Raw genomic sequence first — 25,525 nt, forward strand, 5'->3', positions numbered from 1 at the left:
AAAAAAAAAAAAAAAGAAGTTACTTTAGAACCAATATATAAACCGGGTGGGTGGGTGGCTCAGTCGGTTAAGCATCTGCCTCTGGCTCAGGTCATGATCCCAGGGTCCTGGGATCGATCCCCACGTCGGGCTCCCTGCTCAGTGGGGAGTCTGCTTCTCCCTCTCCCTCTGCCACTTCCCCTCCTTGTGCTCTCTCTCTCTCAAATAAATAAATAAAATCTTAAAAAAAAAAAGAACCAATATATAAACCACATCATTATCAACCTCATCATTTTGCTACCACACCTCACTTTTTAACTGGAATTAGCAATAAGGTGAGTTATCAAGATAGGCGACCATGAGACTTGCCTCCACATGACTTCTGGACATTAAAAAAATCAAATATCATATATCCCAATAACAGTCAAAAGAATGAGCCACAAGATCTGGATACAGCTCTAAAATAGGAAAGCCAAAATAAATAAGTAAATAAAAGTGGGGGTTATCACTAAATTAAGAGTTTAACCTTTCCAGACCACCTCTTTGAACAGGACCACACTCTTTGCATGTGTAAGTTATGGTATGGCTAGCTGCTTAATAGGACTCTGGCTCTGATCAATTAGTCACAACTTGTCTCTATTACTCACCGCCTGTCACACTGAAAGAACACTTAAATGCATGCAAGTGAAACTGTATGCGTACTCCATATTAATGCCTATATATTACATGCATTACAAACTCCTATTTATATTAATGCTGACATTGCAAGTCTTTTGTATCTAGATACCAAACCCTGGAGACATATATTTTTCCCCTCTTTCCTTCCATGGACGGTGGGGACTTGATTTCACAGGTTTCAAGTTCCCACCCTACAGACCTGGGAATCCAGATGATCTACAGTCCAACTGTGAAGGATTTATTTCACAATCAAATACACATGGCTTCACAAACACACACTCACTCCATATGGGCTGTCCAGAATGCCTACACAAACGTACTTTCCTCCCAGCCATATATTTTTCAAGTTGCTGACAACAGAGCCCCATTAGCAACTTCATAGGTAAAGCTGGGCTCTATCACTGGCCGTGATATATGGCACTCTTGGTGGTCACTCGGCCCCATTCATACTCATGACATCATTGTTTCCATAGAAACAACATCACTACATTTTCAAAGAGGGAAAACTACATGGGATTCTGAGATTCTGAAAGACGACAAAACCCAAACAATGCAATTGGAACATGCGAGCTATTAGCTAGCATGCTTTTTAAAGGGTGTCTTAATTTCTCTGAAGGAAAAACACACACACACACACACAAAGTACAGATTTTAAAAGTTACAAATAAATGGAGAAGAAATGCAACTAGAATATACAACTGCTAAATTTCTTTTGGAAATATAACCCACTTTACTTTGTCCAAGTTAGACTTAAGAAATTTAACTTTTCTTAAAATAAGCCCTGCAGCCCTATAATGCAGGCATGTTAATGCTTGAATGCTTTTAAAAACATTTTAAAGTTTTTTCGTGCTTTTTGACTTAATGTGGTATCCTGAGTAAATATAATTGAAAGTAAATTTTAATGATTTTTTTTTGGCAGTTAACTAAGAAAAATAATTCACCTGCAGTCAAATTCCACAAAATATATATCAAATATATATATATAAAAGAACCAAGCCACAATCATGTGAACACTGAACAATGGAACTGTATGAAATTGGACACAAAGAAAGGCAAAGTCAAACCACCACATAAAATTTGAACAGAACCTTTTCAAAAGCAATCACAAAAATGAAAAATTCATGGAGAAGAAAATCAGGCATGAGTACCATCCTCTGATTCTTTATATAAACATAAGAGACTTCCTCGGTATTGCTAGAAACGGCCCACTGTGCTCAGGGAGAGAAACCAGCATTCTTTCAAGGGTCTATAATTAATAGTCTGATTTACAACTCCAGAAACATCTTAGGAATGCCTTTCTGGATGTGGGACAGTCTTTTCAAAGACTGAAAATGTTGCCCAAATCAGTCACCCAAAAGCAATCTAACTCAGAAGAGATGAAAAGTGCACAGGGCATATTCTCGGAGAGAGACCACTTGTGTGCAAATACGGGCACTCTCTACCCCAGATAATAAATGACAAGCATAACCAAACAACCCTACCAGAGGTCACAGGTTGTCTCTCATCTCCCTGAACAGTGAAGGATGGTGATGGCTGAGCAGTGGCAAGTACGTAAACCAGTTTCCAAGCTGAGGGGAAGGGTCTAAATAGACTCAACCGAGCATCATCCTTTGCACGCTGCCATGAACCCCACCACAACCCCTGCCAACCCGTGGCCATTCCTTCATTACTGACCTACGTCAAACCCGCTAGGTTTATTAAGCATGTAAACCGCACTCTTTAATGGTGATAAACCCTACACAGATGCATTTACTTATCCTAGCCGTGGGCTCGTTTGGGGCAACCCTCTCCCTCCCTGAAACTCACATGCAGGAAGTGGCATAAAAAAATACCAACGGCACAGAGCGACCAGCACCACCTGTCAGAACGTCACCCAACCCTGCGGTGGTCAGACAGGCATAATTGCCAAGATTTTCATTGTAGACCTTAAGGGCTTGGCCTAGGTGGACACACAAACATCCAGAGCCAAGGGCTGAGCTCCAGCTCTTGGGGGATGTAAGACACAAGGAACTGCAGAAGACCACTCGGGGTCAAGCTGGGAAATAAACCCAGGTAGGAGAGAAGTGAGGGACACAGGGGTAGATTCAGTGGGAGAAAAAGCTCATGGGTAAGATGGGGGTGGGAGGGGCACCGATGCTCCTACCCAGGTAGGCTGTTCTTGTATCAGGTGCCCCCACCCACCTCACCCCCATCACCATCTCCCCCTGAGAGTCCGGTAGCAGATATGGGGGTAAGGAGTGACTGTTCCACAAGCAAGACAGATAAAACCTTACTAAGACCTGGCTCTGCTTTCACAGGCTCACAGATGAGAAAAGCTAGGTGTCTGGTAATTCTAATTCTGGGTTACAAATGTTGTGGGATCAAGTGGAACGGTGACAAGGGGTTTACCAGGGAGACAAGGTACGAGGGGAAGAGGAGGGCTCGGGAAGACTGGGCGGCTATCAATTCTCAGCGTTCAGGAAACGCAAATGGCCCCGTGCATTTGGAGGAAGCGAGCCCAGGGGCATGGTTAGAAATGAGGCTCACCACTGAGCCACGGGACAGCTCATGGTCCATTTTGTAAATAACCAAAACAAAGCCGGGCGCCAGTAGAGCATGCGATTCTTAACCTTGGGGCCGTGAGTTCAAGCCCCACGCTGGGGTGTGGAGCTTACTAAAAAAATAAATAACCCAAACAAAGCAATAAATCTGGTACATTTGATTAATGGAGGTGCTTCAAGGGAGAAATGTCCTCTCTGAAATCTGGATTAAAAGAAGAAACATCTGCGGCCAGTAGAGAAAATCGGAAGAGATGAATGAGGCCCAGCAGCCATGGGGCTACCATCACCATGATCCACGGCACTAAGATGGCCATCTAAGGCCTCAGATCCTTCACAAGCCGATGGCCACCTCCCCTCTGCTGCTGCCCCCACCCCACTTTCACTGCAGGCGACGCTGCCTTTGAGTTTACGTGCGTGCCAGATTTGAACCTGGTGCTCGCTCTGGTGGCACTTACTCGAACAATCCCATACCCATGTGAACAGAGACCCACTGGCCTCCCCTGGCCTCCCAATGGGTCATCGCCCTGGCTTTTGGCAAGTTCCACCCAGACCTCCCTTTTTAAATACTCCTCCAACCAGAAGGGTCTGTGGCATCTGTCATAGGTTCAAGGCCTGAATGTGGGAAGCTACGCAACAAGCTAAGTGTTTATCATCTTTGATGCCCCACCCTACCCCCTTCTGTGCCTCCACCTCCCGCCCAGGGTGGCCCGTTCCCCTCTAACACCCAAGCTTTCTGACCAACCCCTGGGAAAGGCCTGAACGAAAGTCAATTTCGCCTAGAATAATCTGAAGCAAGAGGAGAACACCCTAGAAGTAGAAGGTGCTGGGGAAGTGTTAAATCATGACAGGCCTGGAATCATTAAGAGATCATCTAAAACAAGTGGTTTCCTGAATTCATGAGGAGCTGTAAGTATCTGGCCCCAGCTGTTGTGGTCAAATAGCCGAAATCCCCAACTCAGACCCAATGCATGCAGGACCCTAAGACTCCATGAGAAATGACTTTTGCATCATCAGTCACTCTGTTCTTTAAGATTTTATTTATTTATTTGACAGAAAGAGATAGCAAGACAGAGAGCACATGCAGGGGGAGCGGCAGGCTCCCCACTGAGCAAGGAGCCTGATACGGGGCTCGAGCCCAGGACCTTGGGATCATGACCTGAGCCGAAGGCAGACACTTAACAACTGAGCCACCCAGGCACCCCGATCACTCTATTTTTAAGAGACAAGAGACACTGTTACTCCATATGACAAGTCACACGTGTGTGTGTGTGTGTGTGTGTGTGTGTGTGTGTAAGAGGAGGAAAGAAAGCCGAGAGGCGAAGGAGAAAGTGTGGCACAGTAAGATGAGCAAAACTTGCACAAAGACGGTTACTTACACAGTCACGTCAGAAAGGAAACAGGACATTCAACAGTGTTCACGTTAGTGTAGCTGTTTGGCCAACAACCAAAAATCCCAAGGACTCACAGGAGTTAGAATATAATAAGGACTGGGGCGCCTCGGTGGCGCAGTCAGTAAATTGCCCAACTCTTGATTTTGGCTCAGGTCAAGATCTCAAGGTTGTGAGATCGAGCCCCATTTCGGGCTCCACGCTGGGTGTGGAGCCTGCTTGAGGTTCTCTCTCTCCCTCTGTCCCCTTCCCATCTCCCTCCCTCTCTCTAAATAAACAAATACATACATACATACACACATACCTTTTGGAAGGGGAGCAAAATCCATTGGAAGATTAAGTTCAGCCCAGAAGCCAAAGTCAGGAGAAAAGCTGCAGGGCTATTTGCCGACACATCAGAAGACAGAGGAACCACACCCGCACCCCGACGCTCTGCCAGGATCCAGACGCAGTCTCAGGGCGGGACTACCTGTACGGTGGATGCCGCTTCCCCAGTCTCCTCTCTCTTCCAACTTACTCAGTTCTTACTTACTTCGTTCCTACAGTGAGAGTAAAGGCTAGCTTGCTCACACAGAAAACAATCAACCCGCACAGGTTGTATTTCAATGTTTCTCTTGCACGTGACACAATAGTCATGCATCGAGTTTACCATGCTGCAAGAGTTCATCCTACAGCCATGATTACAGCTCTCACCTTGGCTAAACGGCTATCCTGATCAGCCCCTTCCACACAACAATGGAAGGTCATGGAAAGAGGAAATTGGAAAATGTGGATAGCTCAGAGCAACTCATTATCTATCCTGTAAAAAAAAAAAAAAAAACCTTCATCAGTGAATGACTCACACCTAAAATCCCTCTCCTAGGCCAGCCACCAGGGTTTCTCACACGAAACAGGAAAAGGAGCTGAGGGGGAAGAGAGAACAGTTTGGGGGAAGGGACTGGGGTGCTGACTTCAGTCTGGGCCAAGGCCAGCTGGAACAGGCAAGCACAGAAAAGATGGCAGATCGCAGCTTCCCAAGGACGAGCCACCGTAATTAAAAGCTCCCGGAGAGGCGGAGGGGAAAAGTGACCAATCTATAATGCAAACTCTGGAAGCCACCTCAAAAACTAAAATGCTCTTCAAAGGTCATCTTGAGCCCTTCCCAGTTACTTAAGAACAGCCTGACAGATGCTAATTAACCCTGCTGATTCCACAGCCCCAAGGGAGATGTAAATGTGTTTAACTAAAGAGCACATTCAAGCTGTACTATTCCTGGAGCTCAAACAGCTTTTTAAAGGGCCTTCTGAAGAAAAGCATCCTGACAGCATCAGGGACTGTCCTAACTTAAATGGACCACAAAAGAACCTCTTTGGAGACGAAGCAGCAATAGTGGAAAGAATATGGGCTTGGAGAAAGATCTGGATCCAAATCCCAGATCGAGCATCGACCAGCTATGTGAGTGAGCTGGAGATCTACCTCAGTTTCTCTACCTAGACAAGGAGATTACCACCACCCGCACCACAGATCATGCTGGCAAAATGCCCTATCCTATTCCCAGTCGACAGTGGGCTCTCGTTATAATTTGTAGTGCGCTGTGCACTGTGGTATGCTAGAAAGTACTGTAGTGGTTTGTAATTTAGAACCTTCTATCTTTTGTAACCACCCACCAATCCTAGCCTCTCAGGACATGCCAACCACTGCAGAAAACACATTTATATAGGTTCTCTGGGCCTCGCATTCCAGACTATAAAATGACCAACATGGTTGCCTCATCCTAGCCAGCAAGGTGGGGATGGAGCCTCCCAGGTGGAAGCTTCTTGTGCTCTAAGTCACCTACCAGGCTCCCTGCTTGGCCCTTGCTCGTGTCCGCTCACTTCCCCAGCGCCTACTTCAAAGCCATCAGCCTCTGTCGGGGTTCTGAGCACCTTCAACTGTATTCTCATCTGTGAATCTCAGTAACAAGCTGCATACTTCCTCTTTCAAGGTCCAAAAAACAGCAAGGAGGCCCAGGGTGGTGTCTCTACACTATGAAATGTTAATGAGAGGACTCCATCAGCTTAAACAGTCAGATGATTTTCAAAATTATAAACCCTTATTAGGATCGGCGTGGTGTGTGGTGGTGAGGGGCGTGGTACCTTTCATGTTTCATTTTAGAAGAAAATGGTTCTTAATATACACTTTATAGATGGGAGAGCCAAGTTGCCCCAAATCACACAGCTCCAATCTTACCTTCCCCTTTCCCTCCTCAACCTCGAAGGAGCCTCGGTAGGATTGGACCTGGTCTCCCTAAGATAGGAATGGTCTCGTTGGTACAGGAAATGCCTGCTTATTTTCCGGATTCATGCATTTAGAAAGGATAAAACTTTAACTACTTATCTGTGTCAGCATTTATTAAAAACTTGGCTTGGAAAATAAAAATCAACATATTTCTTAAGGAAGTAAGATCAGTTTGTTCGTGGTAGAAAAACGGAACTTTCTCAAAGATGTCATCCACAAAGATGGCGATATTTGCTCAGATCTCAGCATCAAAAAAGAGAAGGATAACACTGTTTTAGCTAGGGAATCCAGGATTAAGGGACATGCCTAAACTGTCGCTTATTTTTAAATTGTTCTGAAAAAGCGCTAGTACCCAAAATCTATAAAGAATTTATCAAACTCAATACCCTAACAAATAATCCAGTCAAGAAATGGGCAGAAGACATGAACAGACATTTCTCCAAAGAAGACATCCAAATGGCCAACAGACACATGAAAAACTGCTCAACATCACTCAACATCGGGGAAATACAAATCAAAACCACAATGAGATACCACCTCACACCAGTCAGAATGGCTAAAATTAACAAGCCAGGAAAAAACAGATGTTGGTGAGAATGTGGAGAAAGGGGAACCCTCCTACACTGGTGGTGGGAATGCAAGCTGGTGCAGCCACTCTGGAAAACAGTATGGAGGTTCCTCAAGACATTAAAAATAGAGCTACCCTACAGCCCAGCAATTGCACTACTAGGTATCTACCCCAAAGATACAAATGTAGTGATCCGAAGGGGCACCTGCACCCCAATGTTTATAGCAGCAATGTCCACAACAGCCAAACTATGGAAAGAACCAAGATGTCCATCGACAGAGGAATGGGGCTGCCCAACACAGCTGCTTTGCTCCTAAATGTTGGCAGAAACTCTGTCCTAAGGCCCACACTCCACCAGTGGATATTCTATCTCAAACTACCTCTAACCTTTTTCTGGGGGGGTTCTGGGAGGAGACTAACTTTTAGCCTAAGTCCTGTGTTTAAGGGTCAACAGAACTAGGCAAGCTGCCTGCATCAGTTAATACCTTGGAGGACTACGTCCGTGGAAAGAGAAAATTCCTAGAATTGTTCACCTGGGCAAATAGGCAACAGGCTCAGGCCTGGAAGCGGGGCAGAACCTGAGCGAAAATGGGAGAACACTTCCTTGGCTATCTGGCCTAAGACTGACCCTCTGCTTTGAGAGTCAGCAGGAAGGGACAGACAGAGCCTGGGATCAGAACCCTGGACTGCCAGTCAGCAGAGGGTGTGACCATGGGGAAGTCACTTCACCCTGCAAGTCTTCACTTCTTCATCTGCAAAGGGCCCTGCTGATCAGGTGTCAGCATGACCATCGCTTCTTCAAGGAAGAGGTCTCCAAAGTGTCAAATCCCTCAATTCTGCACACTAATCATAGCATGGACCTGCTCCTTTAGTGGAGCTTGGCTGAATGTTCACACATGTGTGATTATCTGATTAGCCCTTGATTCTCTTATCTGTAAACTTCATTAGGGCAGGGACTGTGCATTTTTTTTTCTCACGGTTCTGCCCTAAACTCCCAACACAATATGCAACACGTAGTAAGTTTCAAATTAACATGTGCCGATGACTGAATAAATGATTAATTGAGCTCCTGAATGTGAAAATGATCTATAAAATAAGCAGCACAATGGAAGCGTTTGTGATTGTTACTTGGTGTGGATGATGACAAGAGAATTAATCCTCTTAGCTGCTGGAAACCATTCTGCTTTCATTTAAGGAACAAAATTGCTGCATTTGAAGGACACCATAAGGAGAGGGGCTCTTACAAGCTATCCCATGGTGCCCCATTTCAGGATTCTCTTCATGACCATGCCAAAATACCCAGCTCATCTGCGTTCAGAAGCAGTACTGCTTTATTCTGATCCATTGCTGGTCACTGTGGGAGACTTGGTTGAGTCATCTGGGCATTTTAAAAAGCAAGAGGTCTACTGGCTAAATCTGCTGGGCATCTGGTATTGGACCAAAGACAATGGATTCTAGACATGGGCTAGGCTGAGAAAAGCACCCCAGGGCCCACCAACCCCCACGTTTGGTTGAATCCAACTCTATACCCAAACTGCCATGGGCATCAGGAGCCAAAGGAAACTGCAGTGGCCAGAGCCCGGGAGAGCTTGCTGCCCCATGCTGATACATTCATGGAAACAAAGGCCTTCCAAGTTGCACTGAACTGGTCTGGAGATGGAAGGCCTTTATGCAGGTTTCCAAGGAGATGACTCAGATGCTGTTACCATAGAAACTGTTGCTACCATCTATTGTCCATCACCCCTTGACCGAAAGGCAAGGGGGGTGTGGTTTGATGGAGAAGGAAACAAGAAGAGTTGGATTTAAGTCAAGATGAAAATACATATTGAGATGGGTCCCCGTAAAGACTTCTATGGTATAAGTAACAAAACCTCCAGTGTCCCAAGGAAATGAATTTGGGACATGAGTGTTTATGGTGTGATGTTATTTGTGCTGGGGTCGGAGTGAGTACCGTGGCACATGAAAATGACTTCCACCCATCTGTTGGGTCCTGTCATCAAGGCTCTCCACAGAAAACACTTGGGTATAAGGGTCATCAGCACGGTCCAGGCCATGACCCATGAAGATGTAGGACCGTGAGGAAACGGATGTAAGCGGTCTATCCTTTCCCCTCTTTCCTGCTGAAATGTTTTTTTCAGGTAAAAGGGGGACATATTATAAGTCCCTCAGAGTTTCGCTACTATGTCATAATCTTACCACCAATAAAGTGTTAATTTCTTTTTAATCTAATGAGAGCAGCTCATGGGTAAATTAGACAAGTTCCATTAACAATAAACACATAGAAATGCATAAGGGTCATGTAAGACATATTGGATTTGGCATCGAGTCTGAAAGATCAGAATTTGAAGGTCTCATCCCTTATTATACGCATGACCTTGGGCACTTTACCTGCTGCGTCTCAATTACCTATTTTACCCCACGGGGATAGTAACTGCCAGTCTACTTCATACAGTATAAAGCCTCATCAAGGAATTGTCCTCTTGTGTGTCAAGTACCATGGTGTTGGTCACACCCATACTAGCAAAAGGCTTTTAACTTCAATTACTCCAGACAGAACTGTTATAACTCTTTTTGTGTTATCCAACTTTTTGTTTAGAAAATAACTGGTATCTAGCCAATTACTCTGACATTAACATTACAGGTGACAAAATGGAATAAGTCCCCACACCGCTTTCTGATGATTTTCTTATCTAGCCTTCTGATTATTTTCTAGTCAGACCATATGTAGGCATCAAGTCTGACAATTAGGCCTCTCTTTTCCCCCGAAGTAGTCTTGGGAAGTCAAATTTCAACTGGGAATAAGCTGTTGAAGTTAGAGGAGGAACTCTCTGGAAGAGCAGGGATGACCACTAGATCCTGTTTTGGGTGAAAATAAGGAATCAGTCTGGCAGGTACATTGTCGAACACCATACATTGAATTTAGGGTAGTGAATGGGAGTTGGGAAAGATCCACAGTCCAGAAATAGAATGAGAGTAGTAACAATTCAGTGCTGTTACCCCCATCTAGAAAGTCTTCATGTCTTCCACACCCTTTAGAAAGCCAACGCCAAGTGTAAAATCCATCCAACAAGCACTCGCCAAGCTGCCAGGTGGACCTGCAGTCCTCCAAGTCTGCTCCAGGAAGCGAGCGCCACAAGTCAAAGGAGGCATTCAGGTGCACCGGATAAGGCAGAGAAAAAATATGCAATTCAGTTCCTCCAATTCTGTACAAGTTCCTTATGTTTTTCTTTCAAATAACACTGCTGTGCATTGTTGGGATACTCTTGGATCAGGAACACATGTCTTGATATATCATCGGACAGGAGGGATTAAGAAAGAAAGAAGCAAGAGGAGCAAATGCCCTTCCAATCATGGATGGGTGGCATTGGCTAACCCTACATGCCGGGAGGGAAGGCACCGCAAGAGAGAACATGCTAGGTGTTCTAGATCTTGGGTGTAGGTCCCTCTTGATAGCGATCAGGAACACAGCACCAAGTCAAGACCACATAACCAAAAAGGGGTCACTGAAGGACAGAGGCCAAAGGGACTAATGCCCTTGGTTCCAGCAGGTGAGACTCACCCTTTTCTTTAGCTTTAAATAGGACTCCCACAAAATGGCTTCTGGAGCTTTAAAAATCCCTGATGCCCACAGTTCGCCCAACCTAATAATGGATGGCATTTCTCCTCAACAACAGCTTCACCAAGGCAGATCTCTCCAACAAGAACAAACTGGTCAAGCTCTCCCCAGATCTCCCTTGGACACACTACACAGCATGGAGAGAGCTGGAATGTACCTGACATATCATACACTGTTATCCTGGCTTCTGCTTTTAGAGTTAAAAGACTGAGGCCAAGAGAGCCAGTGAGTGACTTATCCTGAGGTCAAGAGCCACATAGGAGCAGATCCCGGGCCAGAATTAAATTCTCTTGCCATTCATTGCAGGACTGCTTCCAACACATTATACCGTTATCAACACACGGCCATCTTAATCCTAAGCATACTAACTTTATCTCAGCTAGACTAAAATCTCTGACAGTAAGAACTGTATCTTTTCCTAGTGGTTTTTGGCCTTCATGCTGGAACACCCAGAACCGAGCTAAGGTATCTAGGAGGAATGCTGAAGCATCTCCTGATCAACTCCCACTTCACTCTTTTGTTAATGATCTGGGTGTGCTCTGCTAGCGGCACCAAATGCCCATCTCCACCATGACCTTCATCATTCCGGACTGACCTTATGCATTGATTTATCTTTCTCTTGACTGGACTGTACCATCTTTAAAGACAAGGCTGGACCATGTCTTACTTCCTGTGTGGATCTCAATGCCCAACACCTATCAGGAACTCAAAAAATTAAAAAAAAAAAAAAATGGATTCTAAAGCAAGGCTCAACCCACCCATACACATCACAGAAGTCTTGGCTATTTCTGGGGCACAGGAATTATCACTCTACCCTCCCCTAAAATAATCTCTTTTCTTGGCTCCCAACTCTTGACCCTTTGGGAAGAATTCTAGCCACAGGGGCATCTGGCCTGACATCTTTAAGACATCACAGTGACCAAGAACATCTTTACCCCCAAAATGTTTTAATGTTGTATAAATAAATGCTTTAATGAGCTAGTTTGTGAAGCTAGATGTGATCTTTTAAACCTTGATAGTTAAAGAACCCATCATCACCTAGCAGCCCATTAAAATAGCCCATCTGGGACCTACAGAAGAAAGATCGCCGATTCTATTGCCAAACTCCACTGCCAGAAAGAACAGAAGTGTCACTTGACTTACTCTAATGACACTCTGACACACTCGAAAAGCAAGTCAGTATCTGGACCCAAACAGATGCTCTCAGTCTGACCCATTTCTCTTGATTTGTTGGCAGGATGTGAAAATGCCTCACTCACAAAGCAAGGTCTAAAAAGCAATGGCTGATGGACATCTGGGTTGTTTCCAGTTTGGGCCACTACAGTTAAAGCTGCCATGAACATGCGTGAACATGCACTTGCATTTCTCCTGGGGAAATATCTAAAGGTAGAAAGGCTGGTCCACATGGTAGGTGTATGCTTAACATTTTAAGGAACTGCCCAACCATTTTCCAAAGCGGCTGTACCTTTTTCCATTCCCGCCAGCAGCGGGTGATGGTTCCAGAACTTCCACATCCTCATCAACACTTGACAGCATCACTCTTTCCGATTTTAGCTGCCCTTACAGTGAAGTGGTAGCATCTCATTTTGTTTTAACCTGCATTTTCTGAAGTACTAACGATGCTGAGCATCTTCTCATGGTCTTGTCATCTGTAGATCTTCTTTGGCTTAGTGTCTGTTCATATTTTTTGCCCGCCTTTTAAAATGGGTCGTTTGTTTGGTTACTAGCAAATTTTAAGTCCTTTACGTGTTTTGGATAGAAGATCCTTATACAAGAATATCTATAGCAAATGCTTCCCTTATAGACCAAATATCCTATTGATTTCCTCTAACCGTTCCCTCATCCCACCAGACTCTCCTCCCCTGCTCTGGTAACATCACAGTCTGAACATTTAAGCTAGGGAACAGGCAGTACTATCTTTTAAGCCCCCAGGATCCTGTCTAATCACAGTTAATCGGGAAGTAGCATGTCTTCTCTAATCCCGGACTGTTGCTCCAGTCTGCTTTGTACTCACACACTCCTAGGAAGAGCGAACCCAAGTATGTTTCTTTAAAGATACGCTAACCATGAGGCGCCTGGGTGGCTCAGTTGGTTAAGTGTCTGCCTCTGGATTTCGGCTCAGGTCATGATCTCAGGGTCATGGGATCAGGCCCCGCATCAGGCTCTGCGATGAGCATGGAGCCTGCTTGGGATTCTCGCTCTCCCTCTCCCCACCCACACTAACTTTAAGCCCTTCTCAGCGGGGAACATCTCAGCCCCCCACAGAACTTTTGGCAAAGTCTAGAGACATTTTTGCTTCGCCCAACTGGGTGGGGAACGAGTTGTTCCTGAGCCCTGGTAGGTAGAGGCCAGAGATGCTGCTAAACATCCACAAAGCACAGGTCAGCCCCCACAACAAAGAATTATGTGGAAACCCTGCTTCAAAACCACTTGCAGATACTGTTTTTAGATCAAGCAATATAGGGCGAACGAAATACTGATTTAAGAGCAGGAAACCTGAGGGCACATTCTGCATGGAGCACTGGGTGTTATGCACAAACAATGAATCATGGAACACTTCATCTAAAACTAATGATGTAATGTATGGGGATTAACATAAGAATAAAACAAAACAAAACACAAAACAAAAAAAAAAGAGCAGGAAACCTGAGGGGACTCTCTTAGCTCTGTCACTAACTAGTTGTATATCCTCAGGCAAAGCAACGAACCTCTCAAAGTCCCAGATTCCTCATCTGTAAAATGCAAGGGCTAACCTAAATTACCTTTAAGTTCTCCTCCAGTTGCAAAGAAATACAATCCCAAGACTCTTTATTCAGAACCACACAGCACTTGGAGCTGCCATGAAATGGTCCTTAGGTTTTTAATACTTCCAGGTCAACAAGATGGGGACGAAGGTTGGTTCGAGGGAACAGTCTCTGAGAATGTGTCTGACAGAGGAGGCTGGGGACCAACGGGTGGTTGCCATGGGCAACATGGGGGAAGGGGAGAGGGAGGTACAGGTTTCCAGTCATGGGATGAAGAGGTCAAAGGCACAGCAGTGGGACCACAGCCAGCTGTCCTGCAATATCGCCATATAGTGACAGACGGCGGCCACACGTGTGAGCACAGCGTGACTTACAGCTGTCAAATCACACTGTACACCCGAAACTCACATAACATTGCGTGTCAACTATACTTAAAAAAAAAAAAAGATGGGGCTCGACTACTGACCTCAGCAGGGACCTTGCCTCAACAGAGAGGGGGGCAGATGACCTGGGCGGCGGGGACCTTCCCTACAGATGCTCCCTGAAGAGAACCTGCCCCACAGAGCTGGGCCCTCGTCTGCCCTCCATTCCACCCACCGGCTCCGCTTCAATGAGAAACATGAGTTCCACTAAGCAAGCGCAAGTGTGAACTCTCACAGCAGAGCAGGTGAGAACCTTCCAGGGCCCACGTGCTGAGCAGAGCCAGTCCCCAGCTCAGAAGGGAGATGGTGTCAATGACACAGTGTCTTTGAAAATCCAGACAGGGCTCTGACAGGAGGAAAAGTCAGCTCCTGAAGGACCTCCGGGACTCACCTCAGGAAAACAAGAGGCTTCCCTGTGGGGCCGGGCAGTTCAAACACTGAATCTGGATCAAGTTTCTGTCACTCATGCCCTGTGGGGTGAAGAAGATCCTGCACCAATTCTTACAACAGCTGTTGCGCAGGTTAAATGAGATTGAAAATTGCTCCTATGGGTCTCGGCAAGAATGCACAGACAGCGAACATCTCAGACAGCCCAGGGGTAAAGTTCTTTCATTTCTAACCGACTAAAAATTAGAAACATTAATTAAGAGAGGAGACTCACCAGGAGCAGCCTCTCTCTCAGAAGTAATCCTCAGAGCGGCCCGTAGATATTTCTGGTGAAAGCATCATGACTTCCGCCATAATGGATGGAGAAAGAGGAGAAGCAAGGCCAGCCCCGGTGGGGAGGAGAATTTTGCTCTTCCTGCAACAATAAGGAAACTGTGCACTCCTTGCTCCTTTCCAACAGGATGAGGGCAACATTATTCAGGGTGAGGGACGCATTATTCACCGCCGCCACCTCTCCACCTGTGTCTTCTGTGGAGAGAAAGGAAGGTGTCCCACAGGCCTAACCACGGGAAAGCAGGGAGCAAAAGTGACACCCAGAATGTAGGAAGTGAATGCCTTGGCCTCTGACAGGAACAGTCTCAGGCTGTAGTCCGTACCCATCGCCCCCCACCTTCACCCACCTCGTGTGCTTCCAACTACCCCAGCGTGTGGGGGACTCTGAGCAGCACGCTTTTACTCCTCTTAGCCCCCTGTCGGCGGCCACTTCTCCACAGCCGAGCCCAGGGCAAAGCCCCCGCAGATGCTTCTGCGAACAGTTTAAGCAGGGTGTCAGACCTAAATAAAGCCGAGAGCACCATTCATTACCAGCTTGAAGAGGGAGAACAGTAGGCTCCATTAGTGACACCTGTAACTTGTAGTTAATCAGGCCCCAGCACCGCCTGCTGGGTGCGTGGGTGCGTGGGTCCGTGGGTGCGTGGGTCCGTGGGTGCGTGGAGTGGCGGATGTCAGCTCAAACCCAGAGCGGCGTGTAAAATCAAGTCCTCTTCATTACATTGCTCATTTCACTTTTTCTCCTCTACTTCTGCCTGCCCCCTCCTTCCCCAAGACCAATTAGCAATAAAAGTAGGAATTTTGACATTCACTGTCGAACCAGGGTTCTCCCACAGGATTTGAGCCCTACATCCACTGGGTGCCCTGGAGTGCTGCGCCTCTCGGCTCCCGGAGCCTAACTCTTCCAGCGACTTTTCTTTTTTAAAGATTTTATTTATTTGACAGAGAGAGACACAGCGAGAGAGGGAACACAAGCAGGGGGAGTGGGAGAGGGAGAAGTAGGCTTCCCGCTGAGCAGGGAGCCCGATGTGGGGCTCAATCCCAGAACTCTGGGATCCTGACCTGAGCCGAAGGCAGACGCGTAACGACTGAGCCACCCAGGCGCCCATTCCAGCAACTTTCTAAACGATGACTCACAACATATCTAATATCGTAATCACCTTTTTATTTGGCCCACGGCTTCGTGGGTTGGGAATGTGGGAGAGGCTGGGCTGACAGTTCTTGCCTGGGGTTCTCGTGCTGTTGCCGTAGGATGTTGGCTCAAGCTGCAGTCATCTAAAGGTCAACCTGGCCGGGCGTGCAAGATGGCTCGCTCACAAGGCTGGCGGATGACACTGGTTACTGACCGGGAGCTCGGCTGGAGCTGTCGACCAGAGTGCCACACGTGACCTCGCCAGCCTGGCTGGAGCAGGCTAGCCGGACTCCTTGGCAGCTGGGTCCCCTCAGAGTGAGGGACAGCTGTCTGGTCTTGTTTTGGAGCTAGCCTCAGAAGTCTAGTACTTCCACAACGTTCTATGGGCAACCAGGGAGTCCCTAAGGTCAGCCCAGAATCCAGGAGCGGGTAGTCACAGAACCCATCTCTCTCCATGACAGGCATGTCAAAGATTTTGCAGACAGGTTTTTAAATCCCCGCACTGACCTGTTTAACTTTTAAAGTCCCTGACCACTTGGGGTCAGGGACTAGGCCTCGTGTATCATCCATCATGCCTCGCAGGGCATCTGGCTTTTAGGAGATGCTCCGTAACTAGATGCTGAGTGAATGAACAAAAAGAGCAAATGAGCTTCCAGAGTAAGGATCTGTTGTTTTTTGTGTTTTTTTTTTAAGTCACGTTACTTCCCTGGAGACTCCTCTTCCTCCTCCACACGGCCAGAGTGTGGGTCCTATATCCAACTTTCATGGGACAGTGGTTAGGAATAAACGCAATCATTCATGAGGACGGGTTTCCATTTTCCCTTAGTTGTTGGGAAAGACTCGAGATGGCACCACGTGGCCGGCCCTGTCCACAGAGCTGCACGGCTTGCCCTCCTGCCCACGCTGAGATAGGGCTGGCTGTCTCTCCTTCCTCCCTGCTGCCTGGTCAGCCCTTGGCAGCCTGTCTCCATCTCGCGCTCCTCCTGCATGAGCAGCGTGGGGATCAGAAGCTGGTGCCTTACTGCAAATCTGTCTCTCCCTCTCTGCAGGCTGGCCTGGGGCAGGTTGCTCCATCCTCCTTGGTCTCGTCTGCATCTGCGCGAGGAGGATAAGACAATACCCGCCCCACGTAGTCGTGTTGAGGGGAAACGCGCCGCCGTGCGCTGCGTGTTCCGGTGACCTAGTGTACAGTAAGTGTGGCGTGAGTGTAATTGGCTACAGGCATTGGCCCTGCCTCCCGGGTCCCCTTTCCCTCTGAACTCCGTGCTCTACCCGTAATGAACACCCTTCAGAGTCCAAAACATGCCATGTTTTCTTTCACTTCTGTGCTGTTCCACGTGCAACTTCCTCCTACGAGGATTAACTTAAAGCCCTCAGACCAGCGCCGGGCTCATGCTAAGTACTACCCCAGTGTTGGCAATTAGGACTCTGCCTGGAATGTTCTTTCCCACCTCTCCTCTGCTCCCCTCTTTGGCTAATGCCTAGTCATCTTTCCAGTCTTAGTTCAGATGTTTCCTTCCAAGCTTACCTTCTCCCCCCAAACCCAGATCAGGTGTCTTTCCAATCAAGGTCCCTGCTGGTTCCTGTGCGTCCTTCTGTAGCGTACAAAAAGGCTCCCCTTCCCCAAGGCAGCATGTGTCTTGAGAGGGGGATGGACTGGATTTCAGCCTCTACTCACCCCTTCAGCCAAGAGCCAGTGAGCAGCCCCACCCTACAAAACCACGCACAGCTGCCCTGCTTCCGGTGAGCACCCACTACATTTATCACACCCCAGTGCAATCAGCCCTTGTCCCTCCAGACGGAGGACTCCACAAGGCCATGCCTACAGCTGCTCCAAATGAAATCTCCAATACCTAATATACCACTCCGCACTTAATAGCTGCTCAGGAAATCTTTGTTGAATGAATGAATGGACAATGAAGGACAGACCACGGCCTTGTATTCTTCCCCTGTGTTTGTTTACATCTTCCAGGGCCCTGGTATAAACACGAAGCCCTCAATAACACATGCTGACTTATCACCCCCATGTTTGTGGGGTCTGTTCTGGGTATGAGGAACAGGGAGGGAAGCTTCCAGATCCTTCGATCACACAGTGGAGTTCAGGCTCCAGCTGGAAAGGGCACTCTGCTGTAAGAAGGGGCTTCCATCCAGGTGGCTTATGGACCTCTGCAAATGCTACCCTATTAAACAGCAAAGAGCTATCAAGGGTCCAGCTGCGTCTGCCCAAGAATGGACAGAATGTGCTACCTGAGATTTCCTTGAACGGTTCAGAAAGCGCCGGGTAAGGGTACCGCCCCAGCCGCTGCCCACAGAGCCAGAAGACGAGAATCCCGAGCCACGTGCCAGGTGAGCAGGCGGCGCACGCGCGTGTGCACACGCACACACACACACACACACCCCATTCAGTCCCAGAAGTCAGTGGGGCCCTGCCTTTAGTAAGTTGGCGATAGCTGTAGCTTCTTAAAAAGGAGACAGTAAGGCAATAAGACAGACCAACCTGGACAGTTAAGGTGCTCGTTTCAGTGTGTCTCTAAGGGGGCAGGGAGGGGAGGGAGTGTGGTGGAAGATGTGAAGCCTGGGGGTGGGAGCAGAACCAATGTACACACCAGCACGCCTGGTCGGAGCTCTAGCTCCACGTTCCTGAGACAAGGTGCCTTCCCTCTGTATCTGTGTCCCCAAGTGTCAGTGAGCAGTAGAGGGGTCTTTCTACTCCCTGCAATTATCCTGAGAATAACGTCAGATAAGCATAAAAGCAATTTTTTAAATCTTTTTTTTTTAAAGATTTTATTTATTTATTTGACAGAGAGAGAAAGACACAGCGAGAGAAGGAACACAAGCAGGGCGAGTGGGAGAGGAGAAGCAGGCTTCCCGCGGAGCAGGGAGCCCGATGTGGGGCTCAATCCCAGGACCCTGGGATCATGACCTGAGCCAAAGGCAGACGCTTAACAACTGAGCCACCCACGCAGCCCTATATGAGGGTTTTATTTTATTTTTTATTTTTTTAAAGACTTTATTTATTTGACAGAGAGAGAGACAGCGAGAGAGAGGGAACACAAGCAGGGGATAGTGCGAGAGGGAGAAGCAGGCTCTCCACTGAGCAGGGAGCCCAATGCGGGGCTCGATCCCAGGACCCTGGGATCATGACCTGAGCCGAAGGCAGCCACTTCACCGACTGAGCCACCCAGGTGCCCCGCATAAAAGCAATTTGAAAGTGGATAATTCCATAAGCTTTTGTCGTTGGGTTGTCTCATTCCTCTGTATCGTCACCCTGCTGCTATGGTGCTCTCCCTCCTGGGACCCCCTCCTTCTGTCTTCGTCCTTCACAACGGCTCCTAATAGTCCATCTGTCTCAGCCTGTCATGTGTGACTCCTCTAGATACATATCCTGGCTTCTTGGGGGCAATGGTCACATCAGGTATTTTCTTGAGTCCTTAAAGCTCAGAGCCCAGCACCTGGCACGTGGGCTCACTGAATCCAAGCCTGTGTGTACACACATGCAGATGCACACATGTTTATCCTTCTCATCCGCAGAGGAGCTGACCACTGGAACAGCAAATCAACCCCTTCAGCGAAAAGAACCAAAGGACAGTGTTCTCTTATGTCAAATTTCATTATCCTCAAAACAGAGCTCCAAAACCTTGGCTGACGCAGTCCACCAAGTTGTAGAATTGGTTGACAGGTTAAAATCCAACCCAACCCACTAACTGAGGGGGGAAAAGGAACTTGCAGTAAAAGAACATGATCCGTAGACCACAACGGTTACTTCGTTCCAAAGAGGAACCTTAGCAGCCCACCTGCAGGCACCTGCAAATGGGCCGGAGCCGTCTGGGGCTCATATCTGATTTGACCTCAGTTACTTTCATAGCAAAAGACTTCTTATCAAGACTATTATGGTCCATTAGTTAAAACAGATGTTAAAGCAATGACTCACCAAGAAAACCCAAAATGGGCATACCTTGAGCATTTTAACATAAGTATATAAATGTAGGTTTACGGTCATTTTTGATGCATACTGGTGATCTGTCCTCTAGGTATGGGTCCACAGATTAATTGCCCAAAGTCCTCCTTGGATAAATAACACACTGACCCTGATTTCTGGTTTGCTTTCTTCCAAGTGGATGAAGAACTTGAAGACACTGCACTATAGACACAAAGACTCCTGGAGGCAGACCCCTTCCAAAGGGGCTTCTTTCCCTTCGACCTTTTAACTGTTATCGTCTTCGTACCTAGTTCACTGGCAATTTCTTTTGTAGCAACTCACTTTTACCAATTTTGTTGGAAACGCTCAACTTAGTTTTATAAACAGACAATTACAGGAGATTTGATGTTAAGCTCTTGCAAGATTGCCTAGCACACAGTGGTGCTCGATGCACGTTAGCTATCTATCCTCCCACTCATTCCATTTATGATCAAGTTATTCAGTTACAATAGCAAATTTAACCGGTGCAGACAGGTACAGGAACTTGCACAATGGGCTCTTGCTACGCACTCAGCCTTAGTGGAGGGAGAATTACTGTGCACCCAAAAGTAACGTGGGCATAGAGTAATGGTAGCCATTAACGTGTTTTGCAAAAGGAATGGGGACTAGCAAGTAAGTTCAGTGGAGATCACGTAAGAGAGTGGCTTCTCTGATGAAGTCCTTCCAATCCCTACCCTCCTCCCACCGTGGACGCCATTGCCAACCAGAGCCCATGTGTAAAGCCACACCCAGCTGGAGGGGTGACATGAAGGTTACACCCATCCATGCTCCCTTCTCCAAGCCAGACATTCCCCGCATGGGGCTGCGTGCACCAGAAAGGAAGAGGCGCTTCCCCTAACTCACACATCCATTCTCCCTCCTCCTCCCCCAGTCTCGCCTTATGCCCTGTGCTCTCCTCATTCATGCCCAGTAAACAGGCGGGACTATTAATGTAGGGCAACATACTGCACATGATGCCTTCATTAAAAACAGCACAGTCCAATAAAGAAATGCTTGCACAGGAAATGGGATTAATTCTCTCAGGCCTGGCTCACTCCAACCGGAGGGCTGCACTGAGCCTAGCCGCGTGCCTGGCCATGCACCAAATGCTTCACGGGCCTCTCTTTTTGCCCTCCGAGGCCAACTGATGGCACAAGTAAGAGCAACAGTCAGTTTTTATTTGCAGAGTCCACTTACATCGTGCAAAATACAAAGCTAAACCTTTCCCTGCAAAGTCTCCCCTTTAAGTGGGCTGGCCAATGGCGTGTTAGAACAGGTGGTCTGTGTCCACTTGCGTTGAGCATTCTTTTAATAAAGGATTTGGTTATGCTTTAATTCTTTGGACCTCATTTTCATTCTTATGAGTCAACTGTCGATTGCCTGCTGAATTTCAGGCAGAGGTAATCCAAAATCCTATGTGCCTTAAAATCGAAACTGACCAGCATCTTCACCAAACCAGGCACCACACTGAAAAAGGGATTGCTCCCCAGTGGGCCTCAATGCTCATGTAAATCCCGATGTAAATAGGGGAACAGGCACAGAAAGTGGCTGGTCGAAGGCCTTGAAGGCCTTGGGTGAGGGCAGGATTAGCAGGATGCTGGAAATCAAATCCCAATCTCCTGACCTCCTGTCCCAGCAGCTGCACTGCTTTCCCGGGCTCCAGTGTTAGAGTTAAATAGCTTAACAAGAGCTTTACTAGGCTGAAGCCAACGTTAGAAAACGGATTCCACCAGCATGATCTGCAGCCCTCTGTCTCGAATAAGAATTTACCCAAAAAAGGACATAGGTCTTACCCCTGAGGGACTGCGTGCAGCTTTCAGGCTGAAGTTCCTGAAAAGACCGACTCAGGACTTCCTACCACAAAGGAAGAGTCAAGAATCCTCTCTAGCAAAGGTGAGCTGGCCTCAGTGCTAAGTGAGAAATAAACTGGTTTAAATCACCACCCTCTCACCAGACACCAGATGAACCCAACAGCCCATACACAGATTACTGTGCTTCCTTGAGGGTCAGGGGTAAGCCAAGGCCCCGATTAACACGTTACCATCCAGACGACACCAATTCGTTCCCAAATAAGTAGCGATTTAGCTACAGGAGGCTGCCCCCATGGCTGTGGGGAGGGGGAGGGGGACAGGTCAGGGAGCCACAGGATCTGCATCAGAGCAAGCTGGTGAAAGGCAGCCTTCAACCTGCCAGCCTCGCTACAGCCGGTGGGCCAGCCTGGGGGCTGTGGGTTTCCACTGAGAGACTCCATCTCTAAACAACAAGAACAGGAAGGAAAGAATAGAGAAACAAGACTCCTACGCACCCCACACCCCACCAAAAAAAAGGTTGGATACTCTTTTCTAGAAGAAGAAGGAGGGAGAGAGGAGGCAGAGGACCAGAAGGACAGACTCGCCCCACCTCCTCAGAGCTTAGCAGGGCCACATGTGGGAGAGGGAAGCATGTGCTTTAATGCCAGGGAGGTGGAAAGAGTAAAGTTAAGGAGGTCCAGTAGCTTCTGCTGGGGTATCCTTGGGCACACTACTGGAGCTTGCAGCTGCACGATAGGAATGGCCTGTTGTGAGGGATGAGTCACCTAAAAATACTTCCCTGAGGATTAAGTGAGATATCCCTGCGAAGCATCGGACACAGATTCGGGCATTTACCAGGGCGCAATATAATGGTCGCCTCTGGGCTTAGTAACCAAGGAAACGTTAGCACAGTGCTAACGGGGTAGGCATTCAAACCTGCTGGTTGGCATTAAAGTTGGAGAGCTACCCACAGAGGGATCAGGAGGTTGAACGGTCCTGGAGCACTTCAGATGGAAAGGAGCCAGATGAGGAGGTCAGGAATGAAATCCAAAATAAAAAAAGACCTTGGCCCACAGCAGGTGATGGATAAACATCTTTGGAATGAGAACTTACACAACACGGCATTTGCCTCATGACATTACGCCGGGACCAGGAGAAGGGACATGAACTATATAGGCTCTATTCCCAACCCACCCTGAGGATCCTTCCTGCCTCGGTTTCTCCTCTCTACCGGATGGGCCCAAATGACTTGCTGTCCCTTCCAGCGCTCAGATTATTCCTAGGATTCGTTCAACTGATGAGAGAGAGGTATTGGCCAAGGACGAGCCCACACGTATGCCTTTGTGTCAGCGTGGGGTGTCTTGGGAATGGGTGGGGCAGCCTAGCCTTCCTCCGCCAGCCCCACATGGGCCAAGAGACGGAATGCCAGGGATTAACCGCTGTCACCTTTGTGTGACTGCCCCACGGCCTTCAGTGGTATTGCCATGCACGCAGGCCTGGTTTTAATTAAGCAGTGTCTGCGTCCGTCCAGCCACCAAAGCTTTGATCTCCGCATGGGGCACGCTTCTGCACTGTTGCCCATGCTCCAAGAGTCTGAAACACAAGCCAGCGAAAGCCTTTGACAGTTCAGCCTTGACGAGGCTCCCGGAGGCCCCCTCACAGGTGTGCCCAAGGGTGAGGGCCACCAAGGGGCAGGGGTGGAGCAGAGTGGGGCAGGGAAAGGCGGCGAGAGGTGTGCTGGGAAAGCGCAAGCACCGGGGCAGGCTTCTCTGGTTTAGGGAAGCTCCTGAGCAAATGCACAGTAAGGCCCAGGCTGGTTACTACATATGCAATCCAACCAAGATGGGGAGAAAAATGCTCTGTTGCAGGGAGACAACTAAGAGTCAGAGCAAATTCAGGTGAGCTGCGGGAACCTCTCCACGAAGGGAAAGATCTCGGAATCAAGTCTAACCTCACGACAGTTGACAGGTTTAAAAAGAGTTTTAAGATGTATGAAAGGAAAACTTTCCCCTGTATTGTATCTCTTTCCCCACGTATTAAGGACTCGCTGAAGGAATTCTCAGATTTAAACTAAAAAGTCGCAGGCCCAGATCTACAGGAACAGGTAGGCTGAGTCTGTTACAAGCAGACTACCAGAACAGCACATGGAAGCAGCAAAAGGGGCTAGAGTCGGGGTACAGTTGGGAGACCCCAGAAGGAATGGCCTCTTCTGCACGAATCCAGATGCACCATTCCATCTGGCCAAGAACAAAGGGCGGTGTGTGTTGCGGGGTGGGGGTCAGGGCTCCTCTTACAGAACGCGGTGAACACATGCACCTTCTGGAATGGGCTCGAGAGTTCTAGCAGTAGCCACTCCTCCCGTGATGCAGATCTTCCCAGTCAGACTAGGATCGCGGAGAGTGGGGCAGCATCATCTCACAGGAGGGCATAAGCTGGGAAGGACGGGGACATAACATGGTACAGGGAACAGAGAGAGGGGCAGACAGACAGACGCTGCTTGGGACAGGTTTAGAAGCTGGGGTCCCTGGAAGCTTGGGGAGGACAGATGCCAAAATGATCCAGCCAACTTCATAAGAGAAAAAGGTATGCTAGAAGACAATCTTAGAGTATAGCTCCAACTGTCCAAAAACCACGGACCTTCCACCATCTATGGAATAAGATAGCAGCACTCAATGCCTCCTGCAATATAAGCCCAATGGAGCATCCCATCCTCGCTTCATGAAACCCACCCTGTTCCAGGGACACACTCATCTCACTCAAGCAGACTCCAAAGCACAAGTTGGAGAACCACTACACTGGCTTAATTCGTCAGTGCCCAGACTCTGAAGCTAGACTGTGTAAATATGAATTCTGCTGCCTCTTCTTACTACTTATGTGACCTAGAGCAGGTTCCCTAACCTCTAAGCATTTATTTCCCTCGCAGAAAATGGGAGAAGCAGCCGTACCTACACATCATAGGGTTATCACAAGGATTAGAGGAGTGTATTCATGACGAATATTTAACAACTGTATCTGGGGGGCACCTGGGTGGCTCAGTCATTAAGCGTCTGCCTGCAGCTCAAGTCATGATCCCAGGGTCCTGGGATCGAGCCCCACATCGGGCTCCCTGCCCGGCGGGAAGCCTGCTTCTCCCTCTCCCACTCCCCCTGCTTGTGTTCCCTTTCCCGCTGTGTCTCTGTCAAATAAATAAATAAAATCTTAAAAAAACACGTATCTGGTTCACAATAAAGCCAAAAAGCATTTGCTTCTTTAAAACTTACACAGTCAGATTTCGAGTTGGTCTCGTGGACCTTCGGCCTTTCTAGGCCAGACCAGCACAAAGCCGAGGCAGGCTAACAGAAGGACACAAGAGAGCCCCACAAAATGAGCAAGTCCCAAAAACGGTCTTGCAGCTGTGTCCGTAGACCCCCCACACACAGCACAAAAGATCACAACATTCCTCATCTTCAGCTTCCCTGAGGAGACGAAAAAAGAACCTCTACTTTTTATGACAGAGCAGAGGGGATAAAATGGTTTATACAGAAGAGGCAAAATAAATCAGTTCCAATAACGGCCTTTTAATTCCCTGATCCCCTAGAGGAAGAAAAGAAATGAACAATGACTAGCATTCCAATGACGGCCATTACCAAGCAGCTTTAAACAGAAACAGCATAAACCACCTTCTCTTATCCAGAAATTTGGAAACCGGGGTTTCTGCCATCTTCGGGACTCCTGGTCATGACTTTTCAAACTCAGAA

The 25,525-nt window shown here is 47.8% G+C and overlaps 1 protein-coding gene across 9 annotated transcripts in view; it reads right to left on the minus strand.

The window, feature by feature from the left end:
- The window catches only part of NOS1AP (nitric oxide synthase 1 adaptor protein), a 255,913-nt gene that overhangs the window by 91,754 nt on the left and 138,634 nt on the right, over positions 1–25,525 (minus strand). The window contains exons 1-2 of one of the 9 annotated variants that reach the window (XM_081825249.1): positions 5,279–5,807; positions 4,890–5,124 (exon numbers count right to left, since the gene is read on the minus strand). The exons of 6 other annotated variants lie outside the window; for them this stretch is intronic. The gene's annotated coding sequence lies outside the window, so the exon portion shown is untranslated. Of the gene's footprint in view, positions 1–4,889; positions 5,808–25,525 lie in introns of those variants that run through there. 2 more of the 9 variants (XM_081825248.1, XM_081825251.1) reach the window with 2 other exon arrangements.

This window comes from Leptonychotes weddellii, chromosome 6 (genome assembly GCF_054177405.1).
Source record: "Leptonychotes weddellii isolate Sample4059 chromosome 6, ASM5417740v2, whole genome shotgun sequence".
NCBI lineage: Eukaryota > Metazoa > Chordata > Mammalia > Carnivora > Phocidae > Leptonychotes > Leptonychotes weddellii.